Genomic DNA, 10591 nt, shown 5'->3' on the forward strand with positions numbered 1-10591 from the left:
GATTGGCTTCATACCTCCTGAGTGCTGGGACTAAAGAGTTCTGCACCACCAGGTCCAGTAAGAGGTTTCTAAGCAACCTCTGAGGCATAACTTGAGAGCTATGAAGATGGTCTATGCAGCTAACACCAGGTCAACTAACTGCACCTCTCCCTTGAGAACACCATGCTCATGTGGGTAGGACTTATTCTTTTCCAAAGCACCTCTTTCTCTTAACCTTTATCCTTAAAATCTGTACTTAAATATCTTTAATGAACTTGGCTTCATACAGACTAGTCCTGGAATTCTTTTCTGGGTCAAAGCCAAGGCTCCCATTGTATCTGGGCCAAGGCCCTGAAGAGGTTGTGAGAGTTTCTGCTTCCAGTAGCAGTGTGAAGCAATGTCTCCAGGCTTCTGTCACCACTGCCACTAATGACTACTGACTGTGTCTACCTGAAATTCAGAGAGTACCACCCCCTACATACATTTTCTCTATGCCATTATAATATACTCTAATAGAAGTGTTCTCTCATTCTCTCTCCTTCTCTCCTCTCCTTTCCATCACTGGATGACTAGAACATACGGTATAAATGCACTAGACAGAAGTCTGATTTACAGTCAGGAGAGGATGGCCTGGATGACTTGAAACTTCATCATGTAATCACAACAGCAATTTAAAAATTATGAATTCAAGCCTGGCATGGTAGCATACAATTTTAATCTCAGCACTCTGAGTGCAAAGGCAGGTGGATCTATGTGAATTTGAGGCCAGCCTGGTCTATAGAGAAAGTTCCAGAACAGACAGAGCTACATAGTGAGACTCTGTCCCATGGCGGGGCTCAGGGGGATGGTGGGAGGGACTGATGAATTGTTTGTTTCTGAAAGTGCTCATTAATATTTTCAGACCACAGCACACCATAGGTAAGTGCAGCTGTGGAGCATACAGCTGTAGATGCCAGGCACTAGTGTAGATCACCAGCCATGGACTCTAGTTAGTAGGTTTTGTGAGTTAGGCATCACTGATGGCTGCAGTCGTGACAACAGTCTTTGTCTTTTGTTGAGCTCTCCTTCCAGTTCCAGATGGTGTTCTACCATATCAATGCATCCTGTGTCCAATGCTTATTACAAGCTGTAATGTTGCCTCCAAGCTGGACAGATGGATGATGGAGGGAGGAAAAGTGAACAGCCAGGGGACTCTCTGGAGTGTCAGAATTCAAGGAGACATTCACTCATCAACAAACAGTTCTTGAGCTCTGCTTAAGTGTTAGGCCCTTGTTGCGTTCTTAGGGCACATCAGAGATAAAAAAAAAAAAAAAACAAAAAACAAAACAAAACAAAAAAAAAAAAACAAAAAAACAGGCACATCCCCAGCTGTGGGGAACTTAGAATAGTGGGAGAGACAAATACATACCAATTATTTAATTATTACACCTGGGACAAGCTCCAAGAGCAGGGAGTCATGTATACATATACAAGTGGCACTTGGTCTATTCTGGAGTTCAAAGAACACTTCCCTGAAAACTGACATTAAAGCTAAGAGCTCTAATTTTTAAAAAGAATTAGAGACTATGGTATGGAAGTCCTAAATGGATAGAATAGCTTAGGCAAAAGTCCTTAGGAAGAAAGATCTTGGCCTTGATGGAGCCAGAACTGCTGGCAGCCAAGTGATAAGAGTCTGGAAAGACAGACTGGCCGGTTCAGGAAGGACTTTGTGATCTATGTGAGGACTGATAGCGAGCTGACTCAGCATGTCATAGCCTGGCGTACACCGGAGTCCTAAGTCTACACTCTCAGAGGAAACTGAGAGGCAGAGGAAGTCATCACTGGTGGAAGCAGGCTACTCTGGGGCTTCTTGGAGGACAGTGTGGAAGAAGAGAAACCTCCATCAGGGCCAACTTTGGGGTTGCCAGAGGGGACTGCACCTCCTTTCACATCCCTGGGTCCCACTGTAGCGATTATTATATTGGACATGGTAAAAGGCCATGTTTTAAGAAATCCTGTCTAGGGTGTAGCAAAACAAACAAAACTATGAGACAAGCATCCTGTCCTCCCCATCTCCCCACCACCTCCTGTTTTGGCTTTATCTATGGTTTCTGCTACTTTGTGACAGATTTTCCTGCTCTAAGAGGAACCCAGGAGAAAATAGATCTTGATTTCATCCTATGAAAAAGTCAGACCTTTGCTCTGCTAAGACTTCAAGGGTCCGGGATGATCACTCTGCCATCACTAGGATGCTACCATCATCTGCATGGCCCAGGAAGGCTGCCCATCCCAACGACATTTCTTCTATGCCATGTGTCAGTGTCATATCCTTTAACATGAAGTCACCTATGGCCAGGCAGTGGTGATGTGCTTCTTTAATTCCAGCACTTGGGAGGCAGAGACAGGTGGATCTCTGAGTTCGAGACTAGCCTGGAACAGAGCAAGTTCCAGGACAGCCAGTGCTGCACAGAAAAACCCTGTCTTGAAAAACCAAAACAACAAAAACCAGCAACAACAAAAATTCAGTCACCTAGACACACCATACCCAGCTCACTAGAATATAAAATGTTTATCCTATACAGTCTCCAGATGAAAACAGAGGATTTAACCAGGGCACGGTGGCACATACCTGGAGTTTCCAGTACTTAGGACACAGGAAAGAGGATCAGGAATTCAAGGTCTTCCTCTGCCTGGGATACATGAGAATGAAGGGAGAGTAGGTAGAAGGAAGAGGAGAGAGAGGAGAGAGAGAGGAGAGAGAGAGAGAGAGAGAGAGAGAGAGAGAGAGAGAGAGAGAGAGAGAGATTGAGGAGGCAGAGTCACCTATACTTCAACCTCTACCTCTTTCTTCCTGCTGCTTCCTGGTTTTACATGAGTCTGTTCACCGGTGTTGTAGTGGCCTCCACATTTGTATATTAACAAGAAGAAGCCACAGAAGAGGATAAAAATGGAGGAATTAAGGGAGATACAGGAATTCACCATCCTTTGAGTTCATTTCCTTGGTCTCAACTACTCTAACCTATCTTTCCTATTGCAAGGTAAAAGATGTTCTAGAAAGCTCTCCCTAGCAACCCATCTGCTCCACTGCACTTTGACCGAGAACGCCTGCTGGGCTCTTTCCCAACCTCTCTCTTTCCATTGCCCAGGAGGAAATTCTCCTCCTTGCCTTATCTCTGGGCCTTATCTCTATGGTTTTCGGAGCATAGCAAACATCTGAGTCAAAACAGGTGTTCAAAAGGCACTGGGAGGGGTGGAGGATAGGGGTGCAGCAGGACTGGTGAGATGGCTCAGCAGGTGAAAGGGCTTACCAGCAAACGTAGACTCGAATTCTGTCTAGGACCCACATGGTGGAAACAGAGCCAACTGTAAACATGCACCTTCTCACGTACCCTATAACTCTAGCTCCGGAGGATCCAACAACCTCTTCTGGCCTCTGGTGATTACTTCCCAAGGTCAGACTAGCTGACTCAGACTTGTCCCATAGGAGAAAAGAAACGTTTGCAGAAAACCCAGGACTGGAGGCAAGAGAGACAGCCCAACCATTAAGTGTAGGGCTCTTAACTGCTCTGCTCTTCCAGAGGATCCAGGTTTGAATGCAGCACCCACACGGCATCTGCCAACCATCTGTAATTCCATTTCCAATGGACTCAATTCCCTCTCCTGGCCTCTGTTTACCAGGTATGCAAGTGGTGCACAGACACACACGCACACAGAACATCCACACATATATAGGAAGAAGGAGTGGGTGGGGTGGGGAGCAGAGGGAACCGGGAGGGGACAAGGGATTTTCAGAGGGGAAACTAGGAAAGGGGATAACATTTGAAATGTAAATAGAGAAAATATCTAATAAAAAAATTTTAATGGAAGGAAGAAAGGAAGGAAGGGAGGAAGGGAGGGAGGAAGGAAGGGAGAGAGGGAGGGAGGAAGGAAGGGAGGGAGGGAGGGAGGGAGGAAACCCAGGGCTCATCAGCAAATCTTGTTATAAAGATGGTTGGTTGATCAAGATGATCTGAATGACCCTGCCAGCTACATAGTGAGACTCGGTCTCCAAAAATAAAAACAAAAAACAGAAGTTGACAAATGAGATGACTAGAAATTAAAAGCTTCTCAGACAATCAAGGAAGTCCACACATCTGATTCCAGAACTCAAGAGGCAGAGGCAGGAGAAACCCCCAATGTCCAAGCTACTTTGGTATACAGAACAAATTCTGGGCCAGTCAGGGCTATTTAGCAAGGATCATGTCTCAAAAAGACCCAAACCCAGGAAAACCAAATGTTGAGAATGTGAAGGGAAAAGGAACCCTCATTCTCTGCTGGTGGGAGTGCGGACAAATGTGGCCACTATGGAGATTGCTATGGAGTTTTTCAAAAAGTTAAAAACAGAGCTAGTATATGACCCAGCTAGGCTACTCCCAGATACATGCACAAGGAATGTCAGCATACCACAGACATATTAGACAACTATATATATATACATATATATATATATATATATAGAGAGAGAGAGAGAGAGACAGAGAGAGAGAGAGGCACATATATTCTTTGCTTGCTTGTTTGTTTGTTTGTTTGTTTGAGGCAGGGTTTCTTTGTGTAGCTTTGGTTGTCCTGGAATTCACTTTGAAGACCAGGCTGGCCTTAAATCAGAGCTCCAGAGTACTGGGATCAAAAGCTTGGCACACTATTCTTAGTTGCCAAGATATGGAAGTAGTTTAGATGTCTGTCAAAAGCAGAATAGGCTGGGGAGACGGCTTAGCAGGCAAAACCACTCGCCACTATTCCACACAATGACCTGAGTTCAATTATCAGGACCAGCCATGGTAGGAGAGACCTGATTCCTGCAAGTTGTCCCCTGACCTCCACATGCAAGCCATAGCATATAATTGTTTTTAAATGTAATCTTAAAAATGAATAAAGAAAGTGTAAAACATGAACAATGGAGTTTTTGTTCTTGATTTATTGATTTATTGACAAGGTCTCAAATATCCCAAGTTGACCTGAACCTTGCTATGTCGACCAGGCTGGCCTTGAACTCACAGAGATCTGTCTGCCTCTGAAGTGCTGGGATTAAAGCCGTGAGCCACCAGGCCTGGTTTCTTTCACCCCAGTTTTTATGTATTTCTGGCCGGCTTCCAGCTCTCTATGTAGCCATGGGTGACCTTGAACTCCTGATTCTCCTCTCCACCTTTCACATCCCAGGGGCTCAGAAAGACTGTAATTGTTACACATATATGTGGTTTATTCCTGGGTTTTGCTGAGTTGTATTTTTTTTAATTTGTTTTATTTTATGTGCATGAGTATTTTATTTGAAGACATCAGATTCCCTGGAAATGGGATTATCAATGGCTTGTCTCCACGCCTGGCCACACTGGGGTTTTAGTTGGCTGTAAAGAGTGAAATCATGTCATTGGCAGGAAAATGGCTGGAACTGGAGATCATCATGCTAAATGCAATAATTAAGACTCAGAGAGACAGATGTCAGGAACTGAAGAGATGGCTCAGTGGTTAGGAACACCAGGGTTATCACTCCAGTTCAAGGGGCTCCAATGCCCTCTTCTGACCCTGACTACACTGCACGCACATGTGCACAGACATTCACACATAAGAAAAAGTAAGTACATCTTTTAAAAATAATATTAATAGCTAAAGTAAAAATATTTCAAATGCCAAGTACTTGTGAGGAAACAGAACTATTGATGAAGCCAAAACTTGTACAGCCACCCTGGAAAACAGTTTGTCAATTTTTAAAAAGTTGGGGTTTGTTTGTTTGTTTGTTTGTTTGTTTGTTTGTTTATGAGGGTTTTGGAGGAGTTGTTTGTTTGTTTGTTTGTGTTGTTTTTTGTTTTTGTCTTTTTTGAGATGGGGTCTGGCTGTCCTGGAAATCACAGATATCTGCCTGCCTCTGCCCTTGGGCTTAAAAAAAACAGAGAGAGACAGAGAGAGAGACAGAGACAGAGAGACAGAGACAGAGAGACAGAGACAGAGAAACAGAGGGAGAAGGAAAAAATTAGGAACCTAAATGTCCAAGAACTAAACATACCACGATGTGAGCAGGGTGCAGAGAATTTATACCACAGCAAAAAATGAATCAAGCCAATAGAGCCGGAGCCCCAGCGTAGACAAAGCCCGCAAACATAAGCCCAGGTGGGAAACTAGTGCCGAAAGAATCGTATGGTTGTTATGTTTCAATTTTAAACTACAGGCAAGGCAAACGCAGCTCTTCCACACGTTAGTCAAAGATCCAAAACAGGCGCCGCCATCAGTAAGCACTCAGAGCCTTTGCCTCTGGCTATTTGTGGAGTGAGGTTGAGGAACGGGAACTTCAAGCCCAACTGATTTAAAAAAAAATTGTTTTCCCTTTAACTAGAGGGTCCATCTTTGTTTTAGTCTTTTGTCATTTCGTGTGTCTTAAAGATTGCGGAGTAGAGCGACCAGCAAATCCGACTTAAAAACTGAGGAAATGGTTGGAATAGCTGACTGGCCCTAGATCGGGACAGAGGTCCCACCTTAGCACCAGGTCACTTGTCTCAGGAGACACAGTCATTCTGGAAGTGAAGGGAAAGCTGCCTCCCTGAGGACAGGCTCGCTGCCCCACCCTTCCTTTGTTTCTCCAGCGACGAGAACAGCAGGCTGGTTGCCCCCAAGTGGAGCGGACTGGGACAGGGTCGATGGCTGCGTGCCAAAAGCTGTAGAGACTCTCTCTCCTCCCTCTCCTCCCCTACCCTCCTTTTCTCCCTCCCTCCCCGTCTCCCTCTCTCCCTCCCCTCTCTTCTCTCTCTCCTCCCCTCTCCCCCCCTCTCTCCCCCTCTTTCTTTCTCCTCTTTCTCTTCTTTCCCTCTCGCTCCTCTCTCTCCCTGTTCCTCCGCCTCTCTTTTTCTGTCTCTCTCCCCCTCTCTCCTCTCCTTCTCTGGCCTCTCTCTTTCTCTCTCTCCCTTCCCTTCTCCCTCACTCTGCTTTCTCATTCTTTCTCCTCTCTCTTTCTCTCTCCTCTCCCCTTCTCTCCTCCCTCTTTCCAGTCCCTCCCCCACTTCCTCTCCCTGTCCTCCCCCCACCACCACCCTTCAGTCGCTCTGTCTCTGTCACCATGGAGCCTGTAACCTTGGGATCCCCCACTACACACACACACAAACACACACACACACACACATCTGATAGTTGCACTGGTAGAACCGGTTTGCTCCTGTGACTGAGGTCATCCTCATCAAGGGAGTGGGAGAAAAAGGGTGAGGGGATGTTTCTTTATCCTGCCACTCTTGGAGGAATTGACTTCTCAACCAGGTAGCCAAGATCAACAGAGCAGTTTTGAGTATCTCACTGAAAGGCTTGGTGTAGATGTTGGCTTGAGCCAGACTTGTTTTATGTGAACTCATCTTAGTTCCAAAGCAGAGAAGGAAAGTGACCTGGCTACTGTCACCCAGTAGTGACCAGAACTTATCACTTGTACATCCTTCAGCAACTTACTAGTCCTGTCTAGGATTTGGTTTTCCTTCCATAAAGTTGATGCATAATTGGTGGTGGGATGGGGTGGGGGGTCCCAAAGTGTGTCTGTGTTTATATTATATGTATGTGTCGGGTGTGTGTGTGTGTGTGTATGGGTGTATGTGTATTTGACAATGTTTGTGTGTGTGTATGGGTGGGGGTCGGAGGAATATGTGTGTGGGTGTCTGTATATGTGTGTGTGTGTATTGTGAGGGTAGGGGGTACATGCATGGGAGGTGTGCGTGTATGGGAGTGTATGGGGGAATTTTTTCTTTTGATTATTGACATTTTCAAATGTTTTGTTTTATAACAAATATGAATGCATTTTGTTAATTTTGTTTCTTTGTTGCCAGGGTTGTTTTTGTTTTTTGTTTTTCCAACAGGGTTTCTCTGTGGAGCCATGGTTGTTTGGGATTCTCTTTGTAGATCATGTTGGTCTGAAATTCAAAGATCTGCCTACCCTAGCCGGCTTGGAATCTGTTGGAATCCTCCTGCCTCTGCCTGCCTCTGTCTCCCAAGTGCTCTGTGTGTATGTGTCAGTATATGTGTGTGTGCATACCCTACAGTACCTAATTTTTCTTTTTGGATGGAGAAAAACCCACTGTCCAGGTTGTTGTGAGAAGAGACAAGGAAAAGCAAGAGCACAGTTGCTGGCTCACAGCTGGATCTCTGCAGCTGTGAGGCCACACCCACCCTTCTCTCTGGACTCTCCTATACTCCGCTTTCCTTCTGGTGATGAGAGACTTCGACTCACAGGGCAGTTTGGGAGGGGAACAGGAAAGAACTCTGATGACCACTGGCTATGTGGCTTTGGAAAACTCACTTAGCCTTCAGGAATCTCAGTCATTTTGCTGCAAAATGGGAACATAGGCACTTAACTCTAAATCTGTTTTCGGGTTGACAAGATGGTTCAGAGAGTATTGACACTTTGTCACCAGACCCAACAACATGTATGTCATCCCCATGTGGTAGAAGGATAGGACGTGAGGAACTACATGATGGAAGGATAGAACAAACTACTGCATAGCACATGAGCATGAGTACACACACACAAACATACACGCAGACACACACATATACATACACACTCACAGACACACACACACATACACACACAAACATACACGCAGACACACACATATACTAACACACTTACATACACACAAACATACACACAGACACACACATATACATACACACTCACAGACACACACACATACACACACAAACATACACGCAGACACACACATATACAAACACACTTACATACACACAAACATACACACAGACACACACATATACAAACACACTCACAGACACACACACATACACAGATACACACATATACATACACACATACACACACAAACATACACGCAGACACACACATATACAAACACACTCACAGACACACACACATACACACAGATACACACATATATATATACACACAGACACACACACATACACACACAAACATACACACAGACACACACATATACAAACACACTCACACACACAAACATACACACAGACACACACATACAAACACACTCATAGACACACACATACACACAGAGACATACACATACACACAAAGACACACAGAGACACACATACACACACACATTTTTAAGCAGACATGGCATACAGGATGAAAGACTGCCTGGCATACAATAGGGTACCAATAAATGTCTTCAGAAAAATATCATGAGGGAACATAATGGGTGCAACAAAGGAACATATTAAGGAAAGAGCTGGACCAAGGAACTTGGGGGCTTTAACACAGGATCACAGGGAACCTTCAGATGTAATGTAAAGGTCTAGGGACATGTATGGGAAAACTACATGCTTGTTAATACCGGCCTCCAACTGCACTTCAGCTCTTCCTTCTAGAATCCAAACAAGGGACAATACAAAACAGACAAAAGCACAGTAATGGCATCTACAACTTTGTCACTATAGAAATGACCTCAAAAGTGTGATTCTCAAGGCTCACATCTATTTATCTTTTGACATTCTAAACTGCAGGATTAAATTGTGGTTCAACGCAACTGACAGTCTTTGTGATCCTAAATAACTCCGACTGTGCCATTAAACACCATTATTAATATCAGCCCATGAGCTCCATCCAGAGTTTAAAGGAACTCCTGGGTAGGCAGGCAAGGCAGCACTCCTACATAAGCCACTGATGGCCGTGTGACATTGTGCTGGTTTCTCTCAAGGGCACGATCCCTCCTCTGGGTTTCTAGGAGAAAGAAGTTAATTCCTCACTGGAAAAGGATTTAGGGGATTGTCTTCCCGGTTCTGCCAGTTAAGGATGCCTCAGAGAGGCCTCCCTCCTTCCCAAAGGGTTCCTCCCCTTTGTCCCTTCTGATAAATAGAGGCCAAAATGATCCTTCAATAGGGTAGTGCCAGTCTTCAGTGATAACAGCTCAAGAGAAGAGTTTTCTGGGAATATTAACAGTTCTTCTTGGTTTGAGGTATTGGTAACAAAACCAGCGCCCTCATGCATACTAGGCAAATGATCTATCTACCATTAAGGTATGTTCCATGCCAAAGATAAGTTTTTGTTCATTTTTGAGATGAGATCTGTATTGCCAGGCTTGCTTTAAACTCCTGGACTGAAGCAATCCTCCTGCCTCAGCCTGCTGAATAGTTTGGACTAGTGGCATATGCCACCAGATCTGGCTCCTTTTTGTTTATTGTTTTGGCTGACCTTTAAAAGCATTGCCCTCTTAAAACCTTTGCTGTTCCCTTACACAGAGCCCCTCTGTGCCTACGATCCCGGTCCTATATTGATCCCTCCCTGTTGATTCCTCCACCAAGCTGTTTCTCAAGGGCCAGCCTGGATCTGACCTTCAGGTCAGAGGCATGGTATACAATGGCATCTGTGGAACTCAACTGCCTTACAGGTCAAAGGGAAAAGAAGCCGTGAAGGGGGTCAGTTAGGCTTACACCCAGCCCCCTGCAGATCCATGATCCCACACACAGCTGCAACAGCAAAGGGATGCACCACACTATCTCCTACCATCCTCTTCTGTGGAAACGCAGAGCTAAGGCTCGGAGGGACTGGGTAAATCCTCAAAGATCCTTGTTCACCCTCTCAGGGTACACTGGAGAAACTGAGGCTCGGAAGCGCCTTCAGACAGGAAGG

This window comes from Mus caroli, unplaced genomic scaffold, assembly GCF_978045245.1.
Source record: "Mus caroli unplaced genomic scaffold, Mus_caroli_1 scaffold_6, whole genome shotgun sequence".
In the NCBI taxonomy this organism is placed as follows: domain Eukaryota; kingdom Metazoa; phylum Chordata; class Mammalia; order Rodentia; family Muridae; genus Mus; species Mus caroli.